The sequence below is a fragment of the Ostrea edulis genome, chromosome 4 (assembly GCF_947568905.1).
Source record: "Ostrea edulis chromosome 4, xbOstEdul1.1, whole genome shotgun sequence".
Lineage (NCBI taxonomy): Eukaryota > Metazoa > Mollusca > Bivalvia > Ostreida > Ostreidae > Ostrea > Ostrea edulis.
In genome coordinates, this window is record NC_079167.1 from 79,955,063 (window position 1) to 79,970,156 (window position 15,094).

At 32.6% G+C, this 15,094-nt stretch overlaps 2 long non-coding RNA genes across 2 annotated transcripts; one reads left to right on the forward strand and one right to left on the reverse strand.

The window, feature by feature from the left end:
* The first annotated feature begins 7,898 nt into the window (after positions 1 to 7,898).
* On the forward strand, positions 7,899 to 10,480 carry LOC130054360 (uncharacterized). Its single transcript, XR_008802669.1, has 2 exons — positions 7,899 to 7,984; positions 9,725 to 10,480. It is a non-coding gene; the product is annotated as an uncharacterized LOC130054360 (long non-coding RNA).
* On the reverse strand, positions 9,500 to 11,589 carry LOC125649971 (uncharacterized). The gene is made up of 2 exons (XR_008802648.1): positions 11,080 to 11,589; positions 9,500 to 10,163 (listed from the first exon to the last, which is right to left on the reverse strand). It is a non-coding gene; the product is annotated as an uncharacterized LOC125649971 (long non-coding RNA).
* Positions 11,590 to 15,094: the final 3,505 nt, after the last annotated feature.

A 15,094-nucleotide genomic window follows, 5' to 3' on the forward strand; every position in this document is an offset into this window, starting at 1 on the left:
TATCACACCCCCCCCCCCCCTTCCTCCCCGAATTAGGAAATCGAAGGTAAGGAACAAAATTGATGTTTGGTAGTAAGTAGTAATTAAGTCCCCCCACCCCCGAAGTAAAAGATGAAGAATGTTTTTCAAACACAGGAGAGTAGGCAAGTCACAGGACAAAAGAATTTTTTTTCTTGTCAAGGATTTTCATCAAATTAAATCATCTTTAGCATTGGTTACAAAAACTGAATAGTTTGGATTGAAAATAAAATTGGTGAAGAAAATATGTGTGATTCCTCCACTTACAATATAATTGCGACTCATATAAACTGCAGAGTATAATACAACACATTATAATAAATAGTCAATGTCACAGAAAAAAATGAAATTGAGATTATTGTTAGACATTATTACTACGCTTCTATGGTATGCCGTTTTTAGATTTATTCCTCTTTAAATATATCACATAGATTTTATAAGATATCTTATAAAACTTAAAAGATTTCTTATAAATCGTATAAGATACCCTCTAAAGTTTATGAAATATCTTAATTGTATCCTTCATAATTGGATGTTTGATAAAAGATCGGATATATTTTATATTTTTTTCTTAACAATATATGTCATATATTTTATAAGAAATCTTATAAAACATATTTAATGTATTATAAGATATCTCAAACTTAAAAAGATATCTTATACATTTTATAGGATATGTAGAAAACGAGTTTTTATACGATATCTTGTAAACTTTATAATGTATCACATGAATTTACTTTAATAAGGTATCTCATAAAACATTTCAGATATGTTGCATGTATTATAAAGTTATGAGATATTTTTTACAAAAAATTGTTTATCATACATCTTATAAGATATGCAAGATAACTTATAAAGTTTATCAGAAATCTTATAAAACATTTAAGATATCTTTTGTTTTATAAGATATCATATTAAAATAAATTTAAGATATCTTCTATTTTTATATGATATCTCATAAACATTATAAGATATCATGTTTGATATAAAACTTCATTGTTATTTCGGATTTCAAACATTTCGGTTGAGCATCACTGAAGAGACATTATTTGTCGAAATGCGCATCTGGTGCAACAAAATTGGTACCGTATAAGTTTAATATACAATATATCTTATAAATCTTATGAGAAATCTTACATAATTTATAATATATCTTAGATATTTTATAAACTGTAAATTATACGAGATATCGTATCAGATTTATTAGATATCTTATCAAAAATAGAAGTATTTCATAAATTATATACGAAATCCTTATAGGAATAGATGTAAATATGGCGTGCCATAAACCTCACTTAGAATGAAGCTAGGTTAGCAGGATTTACACAAATTTAATAAATATATACATATTTTCTATATATCTTAAGAAATATATGTGAAAAGCCTAATATACATTTTCATAAATTTAAAACTTAACGTACCATTTTACTCTTCATACTAAAGTAATTCGTCAGCAAATGTGAATCATTATTGCGGCTGTTCCCTGCAATGCATACAAGCAGGTAGTTATAGTTATACAGTATTAAAGTTGGTTAAGAAGTACCATGTACAAGTTATATTGCTCATAAATGGGAATGAAATGGTTGAGAATTCTCAACATGTATTGAAATAAACATAGTTTTCTCATCTATATGTATTTGTCTATATTTAGCTCTATAACTTCATAGTTATTTCGGATTTCAAACATTTCGGTTGAGCATCACTGAAGAGACATTATTTGTCGAAATGCGCATCTGGTGCATCAAAATTGGTACCGTATAAGTTTTACATTGATCAAAAAGTAGGACAATGTTACACCACTGTATCTGTATAAATTTAAATGTATAACTTTAGAGTGGGAAATCTCTACAGTATGTCTATATATGTAAAATCAGATGCTGGATTTTTTTAAATTCAATTCAATATCAGTATACATACATACATTTTAAAGTTATAACAAGTTCTTAAAAATAACTTTTTGTCTGTGACTTGCACTTTAGAGTACCCCTGGTCAGATTATATACAGGATTTGAAGGTAGATCCTGGTATAAACTGATGAATTTATTTCGGATTGTGCACTGCACATCAGCTATTTCCTCAAAATTAATATCTGAAAGAAACAAAATTCACAACAATCAATTTAAGCTATCTAAATTTTATTTTGCAATATGAAATATGGATACTGATTGCTTGTTTTTACCTCCATCGAGGATTTTTCACTCATATTCACTTTACCAGCTGTGGGTGAGGAACCACATATTTATATCTATGCTTAGTGCTCAGGGCCGTAGCATTGAGGGTTCTTTATAGTACCAACATAAAATGATTTGCGTGATATGATATCTGTAAATTAACACAACATGATGTACTAATTTGGACCCATCCTAAAGTCAAAACCATGGGCTTGTAAAATCCACAATTTGGTGCATCCTTTTTTGCTTTTCCTAATTATGCACGGACTTTTTATACTGTACCAGCAGACTTACAGAAATCTTTCAAATGATAAAGACAACAATCACCTTGGAATCAAAGTCCCTACCCCTGCAATCATGAAATTAATTTCAATTGTGGTAACTACCTACCTTGATCACTCCTTCTAAATATCTATTTAGTTTCAATTTAGTATAAATAGCATTAAAGACAAGAGGCCCATGGGACACATTGCTCATCTGAATTTCCTTGGCCAATTTTTAGATATTGTTCTTGCATATTTTCATATAAAGCTTTGATCACCATTGTGGCCACAACCTACCCCCGTAACCATGGTTTTTACAAATTTGAATCTGCACTATGTCCGGAAGCTTTCATATAAATTTCAACTCTTCTAAGCCAGTCGTTTTTGAGAAGATTTTTAAATGACCTTAACCTTTTTTTGCATATTTGTGTTTATCTCCCCCTTTGAAGGGGACATGACCCTTCATTTGTATAGTCTTGAATCCCCTTCACCCAAGGATGCTTAGTGCGAAGCTTAATTGAAATTGGTCTATTGGTTGTGGAGAAGATGAAAATGTGAAAAGTTTACGACAATTCCAACGACAACAACTACGACCAATAACGGACAAATTTCAATCAGAAAAAAATATATCTAAATGTTTCACACATATACACCATATATACTATATTATTATAATAAATTTTATTTTGAAACATTATATATATTCCTCTCGATATCAAGAAAGTTCACTGCTTCTAGTAAAATTTAAGAATATCTGGATCAATGCATATCATATTGAAAGACACTTAGCTCTTAGAAAGATCTGCATAGTTGATGAAAAATGAAAATTGTTTAAAAACTGATTATTTATCACAATGTGCATGAATAAGAAGATTATGGCCATAAATGCTACATCAGAATGTAATTTGCACACGAATATCTATTTGTACTGATTTTGTGACCAAAATCTTATGACTTTTAGATTGTGCACAAGGTGAACAGAACAACATAGCCATTGTTGGCAATTTTTTACTTTCTAATTTTTTTTCCCTTATTTTTATGTTTTTGTTCAGCAGCCAGAATAATTTTACCTCTCCTTTATCTTTACTTCTATTCAAGGTGAAGATAACGAACAGTGATCAATCTCGTAACTCCTACAAGCAATACAAAATAGATAGTTGGGTAAAGACGGACCCCTAGACACACCAGAGGTGGGATCAGGTGCCTAGGAGGAGTAAACATCCCCTGTTGACCGGTCAAATCCGCCGTGAGCCCCATATCCTGATCAGGTAAACGGAGTTATCCGCAGTCAAATCAGTGTGCCAAGAACGGTTTAACAATCGGTATGAAACACGTCAGACAGCATTTGACCCAATTCGAGGTTGTATTGACGAACTAGATCGTTATAACGACCATAGAATTTGCGAAATGCTGACTTCAATCAAGACTGTTGAAATCCCTGTACCATCAACTTGTTTGTCAGTAACTTACCTCGATTTAAAATTGACTATACGCAGAACAAGCTCTTGCATATTGAATCAGTTGAGATATAAAAACACCATATGCAGGTGATAATGGAATATTGCTACATAAATGTGGGAAGTTGACGATGGAGAAGCTGAAATCATCCCGTTTGTCATATAGTTGAGTCGTCAGTTTGTCGTTAATGTCTACTTTCAATAAAATATCTAAGTATGAAGCAGAAGTGGACGACTCTGTGGTGTCCTTTATTTCGAGCTCACAGGGATATATCAAATCGACATATGAATGAAAGCTATCATTGTTGATAGACAAAACGTCATCGATATATCTAAATGTCGAATTGAAGGTCACAGCGAAAGATTTTGTCTTCTCACGTAGAAGTTTTTGAATAAATTCTGCTTCATATGAATATAAAAAAAGGTCAGCTAACAAAGGAGCACAATTCGTGTCCATGTAGGATAGTCTATCATAAGTGTGAAAGCGTTTGAGTAAATAGCATTGAGTCACCATACCCGCTGGTCAGGTTGGATGTAGAGACACTTGTAAAAATCCTGACTAAAAGAATTGAATAAATGTGTTGAATAAAAAACACCAGAATTTATTTTCTATATATAATAATAATAAAACCATATTTATATAGCACCCTTTTCATACAATATGTACGCTCAAAAGTGCTTTACAATACCATACCAATAATATACATTGTAAAGCACTTTTGAGCGTACATATTGTATGAAAAGGGTGCTATATAAATATGGTTTTATTATTATTATGTATAGAAAATAAATTCTGGTGTTTTTTATTCAACACATTTATTCAATTCTTTTAGTCAGGATTTTTACAAGTGTCTCTACATCCAACCTGACCAGCGGGTATGGTATAGCACCCTTTTCATACAATATGTACGCTCAAAAGTGCTTTACAATGCATATATACCTTACAACAGAATGTTATACACATGATACATAGAAAATGAATAAAACATTAAAAGTTGTACCTATCCTGATTGTACATATAAAACATGAAAACACAAGATACCTTATATAAATATGCTAGATAAGAATATTTCAGGGCGTATTAAAATATTAATAATAATGAAATACACATACGCACACACAGCATATCATGTCTCAGGTATAATACATTAAAACATACAATTCTTTTTTCTTTTCTTTTTTAAATTAGTATGTAAAATTTTGATCCCATATTGTGGCCCCATCTTATCCCTTGGGGCAATGATTTTAACAAACTTGGATCTGCATTATGTCAGGACACTTTCATGTAAATCTCAGCTTTTCTGGCTCTGGTTCCTGAGAAGATTTTTAAAGATTTTCCCTATATATTTGTATGTAAAACTTTGATCCCCTATTGTGGCCCCATCCCATCCCAAGGGGTCATGAGTTTCATGAATGTGAATCTACACTATGCCAGGAAGCTGCCATGTAAATATAAGCTTTTCTGGCGCAGTAGTTCTTGAGACAAAGATTTTTAAATCACCTCACCCTATTTTTGTGATTATCTTCCTTTTAAAGGGTGACAAGTTCGGATGAAATTAACACTATGGTTCTGAAGAAGAAGTCGAAAATGTTGCACAGATGGACTGATGACAGCACAAAGTGATCAGAATTGCTATTTCGAGATTTCAGCTCATGTGAGCTAAAATGGATTTGGAATTTTTCTATGCTATGTGATTTATTTCTATCTACGCTGTATATACACTATGCCTATTTTACCAGAAAGAAAAGTCTTATAACTTTATATATATATTTTTTACCCTTCACCCCTAAGACACATTATAACTTTTAAGAAAACAATTGGATCCCCATGTCCCTACAATTTGCCTATCTGCAAATGGCATTGAAGTATTGTAAAAAGTTTCTAGTCTATCCGATAATCCATATCGGAGGAGAAGCATTCACAAACTATTTAAACATCTTCCACCCCTCTTAGATACACTATAATTCTTAGGAAAAAATGGAATCCTCCCATCCCAACAATATGCACATTTACAGATTCCAGTGAAGCATTGTACAAAGTTTTAAGTCTGTCCGATAAACCATATAGGAGGAGAAGCGTTCGCAAGAATTTGTGACAGACAGACAGAAAGTAAAAAACAATATGCCTCCCCTTGGAAGAGGGGGGACATAATAATCTAACTGTAACATTATGCTTCAAAAATACCTACGATATATACTAACATACTGAATACTTACATTTTACACTATGACACTGTACTATTTGTTGGGCAGCAACTAAAACATATATAAGATTGATCACTGTTCGTTATCTTCACCTTTCATATGGCTTCTAAAAGAAAAAAATCTCATGCAGTTATTCAGTATGCAACAAAAAATGTGATATGAAATTCCATGAAACAGTGTGTGCCATTTGCAAGTGTAATATACTCAACAAAGACAGAAATACAGGCAAAGTGAGAGCATAAGCAATAATATATCTCTTATTATCTTAGGATCCGTGCTTCATGAAAATATTTCTAAGATCTGCTACATGTACAATTATTAGCTTTATTTTCATAATCTTATTTTTTTTTTTACTTGTATCTGATTAACGTTTTGTGGTAGAAATTGTGTTTGTGCCTTTGTATGCATGTACATGATTTGTAAATGTATAGTTGTACTCCTAACTAGATTTTACATAATAAAACACTGAACACATTTTTCAAAACTTCTGTTACATGTACATATACAACCATATAAAAGATGTTAAAATACAATAACAATTTTTAAGAAACATAATTATCTGCATGCAGTGTATATAGCTTGGCCAAAACTTTAAGGACAGATAAAATGATTTTGCTTTGCAGGTGACAGAATAAATGCAATACAAAATAGATAGCTGGGCAAACACGGACCCCTGGACACACCCGAGGTGTGATCATGTGCCTAGGAGGAGTAAGCATCCCCTGTTGACCGGTCACACCCGCCGTGAGCCCCATATCCTGATCAGGTAAACGGAGTTATCCGCAGTCAAAATCAGTGTGCCAAGAACGGCTTAACAGATACAGTAAAATCTTTAAAACATAATCATTACATTCAATTATAGGAAGATGTGATACCTTGACAAATCTAGGATTCCTTTGAAGAGCTCAGTATAGCCTTCTTCAAAGGGTCAGGTGAATCACTCAAATTCCCCCAAAAGTACACTGCACAAACATTTATGATGATTTGGAATTTAGGCTAAAAATATAAATTGCTGTGTTTCCTAAAACATTTAAGTCAAAATAATGGCAGGTTGGTTAAGGATAAAAAAAATTCCGCTTCTCTATGATGCACTTCCTTGTATGGAGGTGTACCGTAGACGAGTCGAATATAGCAGTCTGTTTTTAATTCAGATTGGGATATGTAATTCATATCTTTTTTCTTTAACTATAAACTAAGTTTTAACACTCTGATCACAATCTCCATTTAAACATGTTTTATTGAACATGAGGGGCTCATTCGTAACGTCAATGCAACTTTTAGATTTAGTTTGATTAAATTTACTTATTATAGATGAATTTGATTACAGATGTTAAGTCCCTCAAACAATGTTTCTTCAATTATCTCTTCAAAAATATATGTTTAAAAAAACTAGGGGTGGTATTTATATAATACTTTTAAAGAACATGACCCACAATATGCCATTTTTGGCCTACCAAATTTGGAAAAATTAAAGAACACTTTAGAATAAATCTAAGATTATATTTTTTATCCATAACATGAGCCAAGTTGTATTGCGCAATCGTTTCCTCACACCGGATGTTTAAAGCACTCAAGTAAATGCCCAAACCTACCGCAGTTTCACGTTTTCCGGGAAAATCGCATAAATTTGCCAACTTCAGTCTATAAATTCACATGGGCCGCATTACTCACGACTCAATTTTGTAAACTAAAATTAAAATGTAAAGTTAGATTAACACTTTCCATCAAAAAAATTAACTCGTAAGCAATGCGGCCATGTCGGAAAAAAAAATAATAACAACAAAAGTGTCGTCTGGAAACGTCAGATTCCAAGGAAGTCAATACATACAACTAACACAGTTGATACGACTCAAAAAGAAACAGCAAAGAGGTGAGTTTTTATGTTCTTATATATTTTTTAAAATAAAAAAATCAATATCTAAACGAGTAAATGAGAGTCATGGCCTATGGTAAAAAGGTACGGGGGGGGGGGGACCTATCGTGTATGTTTGATTCCGAAGTCCGTTCCGATGGCTTTAAAAGTACCGATTTCCCTACCTTTTGTTACTTTAAAAATGATATTGTTCAAAACAGAATGAATGTTCGAATCAAACGTACAGTACAAACTTATTCGGCCATACGGAATACCCTAGTTAGAATAATCTGTGTCTCGGGACAGGCCCTCACCACAATCGGTGCCGTAGGACATTATCATTTTAACGATAGAACATTCTCTCTAGGAATACCCCAGTAAACATTTCAATTACACAGGCCCAGCATGTACACATGTATTACGCATGGAGATGTGCGATATATATTCAGACAGTATGATCTATCGTATGAATTTGTCCATTGGTTCTCATAATTTTTACAAATTATGTAGATCTACGTTTAATTAATATAGGCTACAGTTCAAAGTTTCTTATAAAATATTAAGTCTGTCAATCATAACTGTAAAGTTGTAGCAACGTGTTACATTAACAAATGTCCGAATATTACAGCAATGTCAAACACGGCTGTAAGCTCTATCTATTTTACATTTGCACTTGAGAATTTGAACGCACAATATTCATACATCGAACGGAGATAAAATTACCGTTTTGTTTTCAATTTCAACTATTTAAGTTCGTAAATTCATAAGTCCCTTGTATATACGTGGAAAGACACCTACAAAAACACACAGAAAGTTTGTTTTTAATGAAGTAGATCAATTTAAATACATATCAAAATATATCTTGTTAAATAATATTTGACAAAACTTGTGTTGAAATGTAGAGTATTCTCTTAATTATGTTTACGTTTTTTCGATTGAAGGGCAATAACTCTAAATGGAAAACATAGTTTACTAGTGGAGGATCCTAGTTTTTTTTCTTTCGTTTTGTTTTATATATACACACGAAAATCAAACGCTTTAATTGATTTTAGAATTTTTATTTTGTGCTATAGACAAAATTGATATTGAAAAGATATGTTTTAAATGTTAGGAAAAAAAAACCAATCTATAAAGGTGAAACGGCAACCCCCCCCCCCCCCCCCCCGAAAATGTATTACAATACTACTGATAATTTTTCTATTATTTATATTATTTCATGGTTTTTGCACCAGTTTTCTTTTTGGATTAGGAAAATGGTTTACTTTTTCCTTAAAAAAGGACTTTGGAAGGGTCCATTAAACAGACCCAGGTTGGGAGATTTCAGGCTCTCATGGACTTAATTTCCGTGGAAACGAGGGGGTTATTTATATTCGGTCTTTCCTACCCCGGGATAGGAAAGACCGAATATAAATAACTTCCTCGTTTCCACAGAAATTTACATGGACTACATAACAGAAATAAATTAACCATGTATACATTGTTGTAAACCCCATACCCCCTCTATATGTCACACTGACATTAATCAACAAAACATTTGAAGATACACATTTTCAGTTTATTAGTGGGGAAAAAAATAATTCCAAGTTCTTGAATACAATTTATTAATTGATTCACCAAGCATTAATTAACAAGTTAATTGATTTATAATTAGATTTTAGGAAAAATAACCTAGGCTAATGGGTTTTAACATGAAGATAAGATTTTCATCGAACCCAAATTGTATATTTTAATTACATGTATATGACATAAATATTTCAGATATGCCAAGGAGTGGTCCCTAATTCTTTCTCTGTTTCAACTGTCCATGGAGAGTAAAACCAAAACACAGATCCAGGATTTCAAAGAAATATAGGTCAGTGATCACCACTCTGATAGGGAGGGCACCATCTGATCATGATTTTCTGTGCAATATATGCCAGAGTGTGTGTGTTGCTCCCATATTAAACAGAAGAATATCAAGTCGGTTAGGCAACAGATTCAAGACAGTCCAGCACCACCACCAGCAGCAGCAGTTCTTCCAATTAGTCCCCCTTCTGTATCACTCCCATCCCCATGTACATCAAGAGGGCACACTTCATGCTGTATCTGCGAGTGACCAGGTCCAAAGTTAGTTGTAGTCCCAGTAGGAGTAAGGCATGAAATCTTCATTTCAAAAGAGGCCATCATTCCTGCCGGGGCTCGCTTCTGTACAAATCACCTACAACAAGACATAGAAGAACTTGAACCTATTGCTGACAACACCATGTTCAACAAAACAGGAGTGACATAATTAATCAAACAAGTTTTTGAGAGCTGAAGTTTTGAGAAAAGAGAAAATAAGGTTGGATTTTGACGACAGTGAAAGTCTAACAGTGAGCATCAGAATCTCCTGGGAACCCCTAAAGCTGCTTTTGAGGACTTGCTGACATATGTAAACCTGTAGAATATGGAAACTTGTGCTAGATAAAAGCTTTATAACCTTTCTACCAGTGATGTATTTGTTGACAATTAAAAGGGTATTTGATTTTAGCAGAATAATTACTTATTATGAACTACTAGTATTATCATTATGATACTTAACTGGCAAATAACAAACAACAAACATGATTTGTAAATGTTACTTCCTGTATAGATCTACATGATACTTCTATTTTGGGAACATTATCAAAATAGGCCAATTTAGATTATTTCTCATTCTGTGGCATTTACAAGCATGTATACATTACATGTAAATGCAATATAATCCAAACAATTTAAAACTACAGAGCCTTAGGATATATTCTATTTCAAATATGTATCTAGATGTAATTCTATTCAAATCTATATTAATGCCTGGAAGATTTTTAGATCACAGCTCATGAATTACGTTCTGTCAGTCAATAATGTATTGCACAAACATTTAAAAAAATTGTTGGTTAAAAGACCTCAGTATCTTTACATGATTAATACGTATAGGAATATACAATTATTGATCAAGATAAATACAGTAAAATTTATACAGTATCATTTCTCAAATCGTATTTTCAGAGTCAATAATATACTGACTCTGATCCCCTATATCGGTGTTGTGTTGTTATTATTCACGCTATGAAATCTACATGTACATGTAAAAAAAAAGATCATTTGATACTTACTATTAGGTGTCTACAGTAATTTTCCTTTAATCAGGTTTCACAGCAAATGCTCGTTGAACGTGTAATTCCGAGTAAATTCGAATTGAACATGTTTTGACGAGACGCGGTGTCAACTTATTTCGTTACCATTGCTTTCGATACTCGGTCGTTTTAATACTAAAAAAAAAAAATAAGAAAGAAAACAAAAAAACCCAAAACTATGGAATATGATATGAAACAGAATTGTTCCAATGATTCACTTCTTTCACCATGTAAATAAACTACATACTATATTTATTCTTCTTATTTCAGAATTTTAAAATTCAAGTAAAAATAATTTAAAAGTAAAGTTGAACAATCACGGCTTTGAACATCATTTCCAAAATATTTCTTATTTCTATTTCCCAAATTTGGTCAAAAATGCTTATTATGATCATTGAATAAGCCATTCTAGCTATTTGAGTGCATATAACTTGATAAATTCAGAGATTTATAGGTTCATGTACATTGTACATGGTCATTGGAGGTTTATTGTTGTGATGTGTATCCCGAAATGTTAATTTTTTAACATTAAATACCACAATATTCAACGTCATATTAACAAAAAAGTATAGAATATATGAAAAAAAGAAAAACATTTCTAGAAAGCCTATATCCCGAAGATTATTATATACAGAAATTATCAATTTCCCAGGCTAGGCCATTTTTCATGGTTCGTGGGTCATGTTCTTTTTAAAACTCAATCAGCATACAGTATATTTGATCAGTTACAACTGTATTTAATTCACAATTCTTTTTACAAATCTATTCAGTAAAATATAGCACAAATTAAAACATGTAAAAATAATTAACACAGCTTTTCATTAAAGAGAGCTCACAAAATTCTTTCCTTTAGGTTCAATAATACTCAGTGTACACGATGAGTCCTAACTTGGCCAAACTTTAAAACAAATCCATGTATGACCATGCAAAATGTCTTCTCCTAAATTTCTAGAACTGTTTCTGGCTCATGGCTCAATTTTGATTTCTGAGACTTAACTGTTTAATTATGTTAAGAAATGTAATACTATAGATGAAACGGCAAAAGTTTCTTACAGACAAAATATAGTTGATGTATATTTAAAAAACAATATTTTATTACAGTGTCATGCAATGTAATCCTAATATTGTGGATTTAATATTTGATTTAAGATTTTAATTTTTGTACATGTCGTTCTCTAATGTAGAATACAATCCTGTATTTGATACAGGAAGGATCCAATAAAATATAATGCACTGGCCCCTGGTGTCCTCTGCAGTTTTGTGATCAACTTTTGAAATTATTACTGGTACATATTTGTATAATATGCTATGACAATGGTATACATGCATTGTACTACATCTAGTCATGTTCGAATTTCCTTTTATTATTGCTTTCCCTCCACTTACAATCCATAATTATCATCAAATCATATAATATAAGGAAAAGTTGGAATTTGTCATTACATATGTACCAACTGATTATCATACAAATACATGTGATGTACTTTTCATTAATTCTAATTTTCTTAGGTGTGCTGTATGCATCAATGAGTTTAATTAAGAAAATATTTACGTTTCAAAAAATTATGAATGGTTTGTATACCCCAATAGATCCAATAAATAAAATTTACTTTCTTCATAAAATGAATTCATGTGCACTTTATTTAATGATCATGTTTATACTGTTAAATCAGGAAAACGATTATGTTTCCACCAAAGAAATATTAAGTTTAGAAGTTTCAAAATACTTGCAATGCATCTGTTTTTGCTTGTAACATGTACATTCACATACAAATATGCCTCAAATATGAAACAGACTATAGTATTTTCTGCGTGAAAATGGTAAATTGTATGCAACATTTCAGTGTTTGATATACTGAACACCATCCCTATGAAACATTAAAATTTAAATATGGTATTTTGAAATTAGAGAGACGCCCTCTCAATGTTTTTTCCACGATGATCAAAAGTTCTTTCAAAGTTGGCCAAGGTCCAAATCTAAGGACGATAACTCTTTCTTACCATTTCTTATTTAAGCTTTATTATTTGATGTCGTTATGAAAATAATGCATCGATACGTAGATCTATATATTGCGAAAAGAAATAAATCACAATATACCATAATTTCTAATTGATACTTACATTAACACTGGAATTCCTTATAGCACATCTATATATGGTAGAAAATTCACCGGGTAGATCGCGTTGGAGTCTCGGGAGCAGCGAGATTAGATTTTATCCGATAGTCTCTGATTTTACGCTCTACTTAACATCGATAAAGGATATGGTCCGAACACGTTAGTAGGGGTGATTAATGCTATGACCAATCACATTGCGAATGCATTATCTCGTTTGCAGTGGGGCCGTCTTCGAAGACTTGCACCAGAGGCAGACCAGTGGCCTACACAACTACTAGCCAACATACGGGACTTACAGAGCAGAAAACATCCAGACTGCTTAACGGATGACTTGGCTCACAACACTTACCTGGCGTACAATACGGCTCAAACTAAGTTTAAACAGTTCAATTTACAGTATGGTTTCACCAGCACATGACCTGTCCCTGTCGATCAGCTGCTGCATTACATTGCGTACTTGTCACTAAATAAGCTTACATACCTATATGACCATTTGTTTGCACTTGAGTGCAACTGTTTATCATCATAAAATCCATGGTTTCCAAGAAACTACCAACGCATTCATTATCACAAAAGCTCTAGAAGGTGTCAAGCGGTCTGTATGCGTCAACAAAGATATCAGACTTCCTATATCATACCAGTTATTTGTTAAAATAAGTCATGCCTTAACATCAGTATGTCCCTCGCCTTTTGATTCATTGGCTTTTTAAAGTTTGCGCAGAGTCAGTGAAGTTTTGTCATTGCTGATTTCGGAAGTTTTTCAAATCCAACTATATCAATTTCAAGTATGATTACATAGGTCTAAGACCAACCAAAGCGGCAAGCCCCTAGTTTGTCAAATTATCAAACTTCTGGACATCGAGTTCTTTCCAACACTACGAATTAAGGCATATTTCTATTAACCCCATCATAAGTCAGACACCACATACACACGCACTGAATTCATGCATAGCACTAAGGTATTTCAGTCATACTTATTGCTATTCTCAAGTAATACAAGCCAAGTATTACCAGTAAAACTGTTTGGATTGTGGGGTCGTCAACATCACCTGGAAAGGTTTCAGAGGACTGAAATGGGACCAGTAGGAGGTAAACCTCAACGATTTATTACTTAAGCACGATCATAAACCCCCTGAATTTTACTGATTCATTTAGGATCCAGTGACTTAACTACGGAGCATATCACATCAAAACAATTTAACCAAGATGCACAATGTAACATGTTAAGAATCAATGCAATGAGTGCAGAATACTGCTGCTCGTCTAGTTATGAGGTCACCGAAACACGAGCATATATTTCCGTTTCTGGTGAAACTGCATTGGCTTCCCATCAATTACTGACCCCAATTCAAGATTTTAATCTATACATATTGTTCCTTTCAACAACAGACTGTTTCATATGAATATAGAGACAGGTCAGCTAACAAAGGAGCACAATTCGTACAAATGGGAATTACAACAGACTGTTGGAAGACCTGATCACCAAAGCCCACGAAGATATTATCAATGAGAAACTCTAACATATTCTTAATTTTAATTTCAGAGTACTTGTGCGTGGAATCAGAGTGGTGTTTAACAAAGTAAGTTTTTGGATGACTGATCACTAGATATGAATATTTCCTCATTCCATTTCTGTTGAAGAAGCAGCTCTCTATGATGTCGAAAAGTCTAGTCTTTAATTTATCGTGAGGAATTGTCGTGTATAGTGTTAAGAAGTCATAGGTTTTGATGTTATTCATTTGAGAAAAGGTTTGCCATTTCAAGTTTACTAAAAGTTCTTTAGAATTTTTTAGAATCCACATTTCAATAACACCAATACTGACATATGTAGTCGCACAGAAAGTTTGAAGCTTCTCCTTCACAGCTGTTAATATTTT